The following is a 7,840-nucleotide window of genomic DNA, read 5'->3' on the forward strand; positions in this document are numbered from 1 at the left end:
GGACATCCTCCCAGGAAGCAGAAACTTAGAGTCTAGGGAAAAAGAAAGTTTTGGGTTTTTTTTCTGTCAACTCCACTGCCCACAGCAGAGCAGCAAAACCTCTAAAATGGTGCCATCCCTGGCAGTGTCTCAGGTCAGGCTGGATGGGGCTGGGAGCACCCTGGGCTTCAACACTGCCAGGGATGGGGCATCCATCCCTGATGGGCAGGGAGGGGGCCAGGTGGGCTTTAAGGTCCCTTTCCATCTAAACCACTGGGTGAGTCTGTGGCTCTGTGATCTGTATTTTACATTCCAGTATATCCTCCACTTGAAGTATTTGGATTCCCAGCCTATAATCTCACATCTCCTACCAAAACATCAAGCTGAACCGTGTCAAGTTACTTTTAAATCTTCCTGAGAGAGAGCTGAGAGTCCATTGGCAGCCTTTCCTCCCTCCCTCCCTCCCTCCCTCCCTCCCTCCCTCCATCCCTCCCTCCCTCTCTCCCTCCCCCTGGCCATGACGTGGGGCTCTGGGTAGCCATGGGGTCAGACCCCAAAAAAAAGCAATGCTGAAGGGAGGCAGGGCAGATGCTGGGGCTGCTGGGCCACTGGCTGAAGGCCAAGCCCTGCCACACACCCAATATTGGCCCCTGGTCACAGTTATTAAACATCCAACATCCCCGTGTGGAGCCATGGCAGAAATGATATAAAATTTCATATACCTACTGTGGTGTATAAACAGGCTAAATCCCTATACATTTTAAACCTTCAGCAGTCTAAAGGTTAAAGCCTGTCAGCTGGATCTCCCAGATTTCCAGGATGGAATGGAGAAGTCAGGCCAACTCCTCATTGTACACCAGTGATCAAACATCTCCTCATTACACTTCAATATTGTTGCCTCTAAAGGTCACCAATGCTGAACATAATCACACAAAATCAAAACTGCAAACTTTATATATCATAGAGGTAGTAAATAGCTCGGAGGTTTATTTTCTGGTGCCTGAACAACATTCTGAGCCCATTTATAAACTCCTGGGTGCTGTGGCCTGAACCAAGCACATTTGCAGTGACTAACTAAAGCTTCAATTAAATCAATTTCCTGTAAAAAATATTCAAAATAATTTATTAGGTCAGTACCAACTGGTCTAATCAAGCAGTTGTTCCCCAGTAACTGTAATTTGCATAATTAAAAAAAAAATTGATTATTAAAAAAAAAAAACACGGATTTTTAAGAAAACAATTTCCAGGTCAGACTCTTTGAAATGCTTTGTCCTTGATGTAAAGAGGACTCTGGAGTTTATTGGGAGGCTCCTAGGCTGTGCTACAAATCCTGTATCACTCCATGATTTTCCTAGTCACTGCTTTTCCTCACCATTCCTTCCTGGGTCAGCTCAGGAGCCAGGGACAGCAGAGCCCCAGCACACATCCCACCTGGAAAACTCTGTCCTGCTGCCTTCAGAGGAGCTGAAGGGTGGGAAATTTAGATCTGGGATGGATGCTTTTCCACACTAAGGTCAGGCAAGAGAGGAAAAGGGAGATGGCTCGGTACAAAGGGCCATTTTGGACTCGTGGAGGAAACTGAGAATTTTGCAGCAGCCAAATTTAGTTGCCAGCCAGTTGTCAAATGCAGCCCAGGGCACATGTGGAAAAGGAGAAAATATAAACCCAAAATATTTCAGCTATCAGATGGATGCACTTTTCAGAGGGCTGTTCAGCCAACCTGAAAAAAAAAGATCTTTTTTTCCTTGAGAAAAAAAACCACAAAACCAAACAAATCCCAAAACAACCAGGAATTTTCATGCCAGCCCAGGGGGAAATGATTTTATGGCAGTTTTCAGCTCGGCCTCTGTACCCCTGGCCAGAAGGTTCTGTCCTGGCTCAGGGATGTGCTGACACAGCCCTGTCACACAGGTCTTCCCACTGCTTTCCCAGCTCTGGGGCAGGAGGGGTGAGAGCATCCCTCTGGGGACAGCCCTCAGGGACCCTCCTCTGGGCTCAGCCCTCTGCCCTGCAAAAATCCCCTGAGAACGTGGCTCAGTCACCCAGTGAGGCATGAGGGCTGTGGCCACATGGCTTAAGCTCCTGGAGATAACTCTCAGGTGTGTTTGTTAAAAGCTGACCCTCAGCAGCTCATTTTAATTGAGGTGCAATGTCTGACTGGCTGGTTTCTCCACCTGCAGGGTTTGCTTCCCCTCTGCCTGGAGGATGCTGCCTGGTAAGTAAGTGTAAGAGCTGGGACCTGACTGCCCCCTGCTAGATTGCTGCTTTGGCAAAGTGAAGGCTCAAAGGAGATGAAAATCCCCGTTAATAAGATTATCACCACACATTCTGGTAACTAAAGCCGTGCCACCAGCCTGTCCTTTGCTCCTGACCACCCTGCTCCCTTGCCAGGCCCCACTCCTGGCCACCACAACTTGTTGAACACCTCAGGTGTGCTCACTCCCCTTACCCCATGTCCCAGCAAGCCAGGTGAGCAGCTGCGGACTTTAAATGAGCACTGACCACCCCAGAAAAGCACTTCTGTGTGTGGCAGGGTGGGCTTTAAACCTCAAGCCCTGCCTCCCTGCAGGGACAGGAACAGGAACCCTTCACCTCTGAGCAGTTGTCCAGCCTTTTAGAAGAACCCTTCACCTCTGAATATTTACCCCAGCCCTCTAGCAGGGCTTGGGCTCACACTCACCTTCCCATACAGCCCTGGCTCTGCTGGAGCCTCCTCCTCCTCCCCATTCCTGCTGCAGCAGCAGGAGCCAGAGGAAGCCCAGAGGATCCCTGCTTGGCGTGAGCTGGAAAGCACGACCCAAAAGTCACTTGGAAAGAGCAGAACAGGTCCCCCAGCAGCACAGCACAGAAATGTGATGCCTTTGTAGAGCACAAAGCGGCGGAGGAGGGCAGAGAACACCTGAGATGAGCCAGAGGTGTGCCAGGACCCCCCCTGCCGCCCCCAGCCCCCAGGCCGGGGTGAGGGGCTGCCCCGTGGGTCGGATGCTGGGCACCCCAGGCAGCCACACCGGCTGGGCCGGCACCAGGAGCGGTACCGGCGGGGCCAGGACCTTTGTTTTCCCCGCATTGTCCCCGTCCCTATTCAGCGGCTCAACAAAGGTGCCTGCAGAGCGCTGATAGGGGAGGCGGTCGGTGCCTGCGTCTGTGCGGGTGAAAAGGTTTTGTGTCTGCTGCGCGGAAGTCAAACACAATGCGACAACAGTTGGGTAAATGAAGACGAGGTTCCTTGTTCTCTGCCAGACAGGGACAGGGACCTCGGGCAGGAAAGCCCCTGCCTGGAGCCAGCGAGAGCAGGGGGAGCGGGATGTCCCCCGGGGCAGCCTCTGGCTGCTGCTGGATCCACGCCCCAGCCACTGCTTGGGTGCAAATCACCCCAGAGCATCTCTGCCAGGCACCCCTGGAGCATCCCACCCCGCTGCATCCCACCCCGCTGCATCCCACCCACTCCCCACGCCGCAGGAGCCACCCCGGCCCCTGATGGCTCTGGGGCCAGGGCTGCGGGGCAGGGCAGGGCAGCTCGGGCGGGAGGGGATGCTGAGGGATAAATGGCTTCATTCAGAGCAGAGCTGGAAAGCACCACATCGATCCCGAGGTTTCAAACAGCTTTTCAAGAGCAGGGCACAGCGGCGTCCCGCCGAGTTCAGAGATGTTCTTGTCAGGGCTGAAACTCAGCCCCTTGGCCAGCCCAGCACTCGGGACCTGCCAGATACACACACACACACACACACACACACACACACACACAGACACACACACACAGACACACACACACAGACAGACAGACACACACACACACATAGATACACACACATACACACACACATAGATACACACACACACAGACACACAGACACAGACAGACAGACAGACAGACACACACACACATAGATACACACACACACAGACACACAGACACAGACAGACAGACAGACAGACAGACACACACACACATAGATACACACACACACAGACACACAGACACAGACAGACAGACAGACACACACACACACACATAGATACACACACAGCACACGCTCCACACATACACACACCCCCTTCTGCTGCCTCCCTCCTCCTCTCCCCCATGGAATCTTCCCCATATAATTGATCTTTTCAGGAAAAGAGAAGAACGGACTGGGGGCCCCATCCTCTTGCAGGGGGAGTCAATGGGAATTTGGCTGGGGACTCTCCCGGGAGCAGCCTGAGCCTCCCGTTCCCTCCAGGGAAGCAGCTCGGGGCCCCAGGAGCAGGTTTCACGTGGTGCATGGACACGGTGGGTGCTGAAGGCATGGAACCTGTCCCTGGACAGCGTGCACGGCCCTGTGCACAGCGTGGGCACCAGAGCCATCCCATGGCAGGCTTCCCCCGGAGCAGGACACCCAGTGGGATGCTGAGCACAGGGATGCCCTGATACACACCAAGCAGGTCAGGCCCTCAGGGAATTCAAGCCTAGAAACAAACCCAGATTCCTTCTGCTCCTTCCTGAAGGTTTGTTGGCAGCACACAGCCCAGCCAGTGTCACCACACACTTCTCATCTTCTCCACCAAAACTGTCTGCAGAAATTGGGGTAAAGTCTCACCAGGGTTGTCAAAGGTTTCCCCATGGCTCTGTGCTCTCCCATGGTGGGGGTAGAAACCCCCCTCATCTCCCCAAGACCACCACCCCACGGGTTCTCATCAGGTGATGTGCACTTCAACACTGCCACAAACCCAGGCTGAAAACCAGGCAATTCCACCCATGTTCCTATTGAAAGCAAGGAGGTGGCTGGGAGAGTAAAAGGGATTCCCATCTGTGCCAAGGGATGCAGAGACAGATCCCACACTTCTCGGGAGAACTCTACAAGAGTTACACTGATCAATACACAGACATGTCAGAGCTGGTGCCATACAGATCAGAGCTTTGCACAACCCCGTTTTGCTGCTTTTTACCTTGACAAAGGAACCAGGTTTAGATGAATAAATCTGTAACTAGACCACACACGATTATTAGGCTTAATACCAATTGTCCCTCATTAATGTTTCAGAGGAGCGATTAGCATTTTGAGGCAAACAAGGTGTACTTAGTTAGTGAGACATGACCCAGCTGTCATTAAATTATATCTATGATTAATGATCTTCAGAGGCAGAGAGCTTAAAGCCTGGGCCCTGGTGAAGGAAGGGGGAGAGAGGGGGAGGGAGGGATGTGGGATGGCTGCTGGACCTGTGGCTGGAAACACCACCCAGACAGCTCACACGAGTTACAACAAAAAAGGGGTTTGAGGACATTTCCTGCAAGCAAAGAGCATGGGGAGAGTCCTGCAGCATCCCTGGGTGCTGCTCCTGCTGCAAACAGAGCCCCAGGCACTTTTACACCCAAGGCACCTCGAGGCACATGTCTGGGTCTGCTCCAGAGCTGGTCCCAGCAGTATTCACAATGGGATCATCCCCAGCTATCCAAGATCAAACCCAAGTTTTCACACTTTTAATATTTTTATACTCTTTTTATATGTTCTGTTTTTTTCAGAGAGGCCAGCTGAGGAGCTGAGCACTGCTGTGGGGACCTGGGCTATCACACTGCACCATCCCAAACAGAAACCAGAGTGCATCAGCCCAGGTTCTGATAACAACACTGGAACTGTTTGAGAAGCACCCAGCACCTCCTCTGCCTCTGCCAACCTCTGGGATGGGGAGAGATAATGGGGACAGGGAGGGGACGGGAAACATTTGTCATGACAAATGTTAAAATATTCAGAGAGGGGGGGGGAGAAAAGTCATTTTTGCTGCCAAATTTTAATTTAATTAGGGATTGTTTGGGTTTTGTTCTTTTTAATGTGGTTTGTTTCTAACTGCTCATTGAGCAGCACCATTGCCACGGCAACGGGCAGCAAATGCCCTTTGCAAGCTGTGCAGAGAGCACCCTGACATCCCCAGGCCTTGGGCCCTCACCTGCCGAGGGGAGATTTGTGAAAAGAGAACATTACCAAGTCTCAGAATAAATTAGGATTGGGGCTGTCCTCCTCTCCCCACAGCTGAGCTGGAAGGGGAGGAAGACAGGGAAAGGCAGAAGTGAACTTCAGGTGACTCAGCCAAACCAAAGCTTCCACCAGCAGCTCTGTTCCCAGCACCAGCTCCTCCTGCTGCACACACCAAAGAGAAACCTTGGAGAAAGCCTGGAGAAACCTGGCTGCCCCCCTGTCCTGTAACAGCATCACCAGTGGGACACATCCAGGAGCAGTGGGCAGGGCACAGGTCATCTCCTCCTCTGGAGGAGGAAGAGCCCATAGTAAGTCACAAAAGACAGAACAAGAGATGAAGGTCGCTCCCTTACACAGGGAAATAAATCACACTGTGCCATCAGCTGGGTTTCTGCAGCCACTCATAAAGCAGAACACTGCTGAGTGATTTACTGGCAGGTGATGGGCACAAAACACTCAGGCTCCAAGGCACCGCGGGTCCCAGGGTGCCCACCCCAGGCTGACCCCTGCCCACCACCCCTGCCCTGCCCCAGCTCCCTGCTCCTCTGCCCCTGCCCGGGAGGTGACAGCTCTCTGCCGAGCCACACTCACCCTGCTGATCAGATTTTGACACTTTTTATGGCACCCTCATCACCTCTTGCTCAAAACACGGAAGATGCTGCAGTGGAAAAACATCTGGTGAGGGCCCTGCCAGGGAAAAACAGAGAGAAATTTTACATCCATTAGACACTCTCAGAATAAAGTCAAGGTGCCTTTTTTTCCTCCTCAAAGAGAGGGTACAGGCATATTTCTGCTTCACCAAATAAATACTGAGTGTTTTGTGGGGCAGCAGGTTGGCAGGGGATGCACAAAACAAACCCTGCCTCCAGACAAGCAGGCCTGGGCCACGTGCTCCTCCACAGAAGGGGATGCTGAGCAAAACCAACAAGTGTTAAAATAACAGGGCAGAGCTGGCAGAGAGGTTGTGTTGCTGAGAGGGTGGAAGCAGCCTCGAGAGTATAATAGGTTTTAAATTGGAGACCTCTACTTAAAACCCACAGGAAATAAGAAGGGTCAAAAAGGCAAAAATTGCACAACTGTTATATTACTTTAAAAGACAATCTAATTTCTCCTCCAGAAATTGCTGCGGGTTTTCTTTTTGGGTTTTTTTTTGTTTTTTTGGAAGATGTCTTTGACAAAGGATGTCATAATTCAGGTCTGTCTCTGAATGAGAGGGTGGCCAAGGGCTCCCAGTTTTATTCAGCTGAATTGTTTCCATGAGCACACAGCAGAGCTCTGGCATTTCACAGACCTGGAGGAGAGGGAACTGGGAAACACAAATTGTGTTGGGAGGGACCTGCTGGAGGCTGGTGCTGGGGTCCCTGAGGAAGGACAAAGAGCCAGGGCACGAGTGTGGGTGGCAGAGGAGCTTCAGCTCCACCACTGGGTGGGCAGAGTGGGCACCAGGGTGATGCAGCAAAATTCCTAATTCATGGGCTGAGCCCACGCTCTACCACTGCAAACCCATCTGGCAGAACTGGTGACACTAAGGGTGGAAAAAGGAAAATGTGTCCTTTTGCTGAGTCACAGCCTTCCCAGCCCAGGCTGGGGTTTCCTCCTGGGTTTCTGCAGCACCCTGGAAATACCAGGCTGGTGATGGAGAGAGGAAGAGGAAGGTCCCTGTGCAAACACTTCTGCTTTCTGCTGCTGCCCTGGCACCAGGGGAGGCTGAGGAGCTGGGACAGGCTGGTGGGGGAAGCCCAGGGGTGGGGATGGCCACAGAGCAGAGCTGCCAGCACCAGGGGCTGGGTGCCCATGCTGGGATGTGACCTTTGCTGCAGGGAGGTGTTTGGCCACCCCCTTTCAACCCGTGACTTCCAACCACCCCCATCCTGCACCTGACCCAGCCACAGCTCAACCCCAACCCC

This window comes from Heliangelus exortis, chromosome 6, assembly GCF_036169615.1.
Source record: "Heliangelus exortis chromosome 6, bHelExo1.hap1, whole genome shotgun sequence".
In the NCBI taxonomy this organism is placed as follows: Eukaryota; Metazoa; Chordata; class Aves; order Apodiformes; family Trochilidae; genus Heliangelus; species Heliangelus exortis.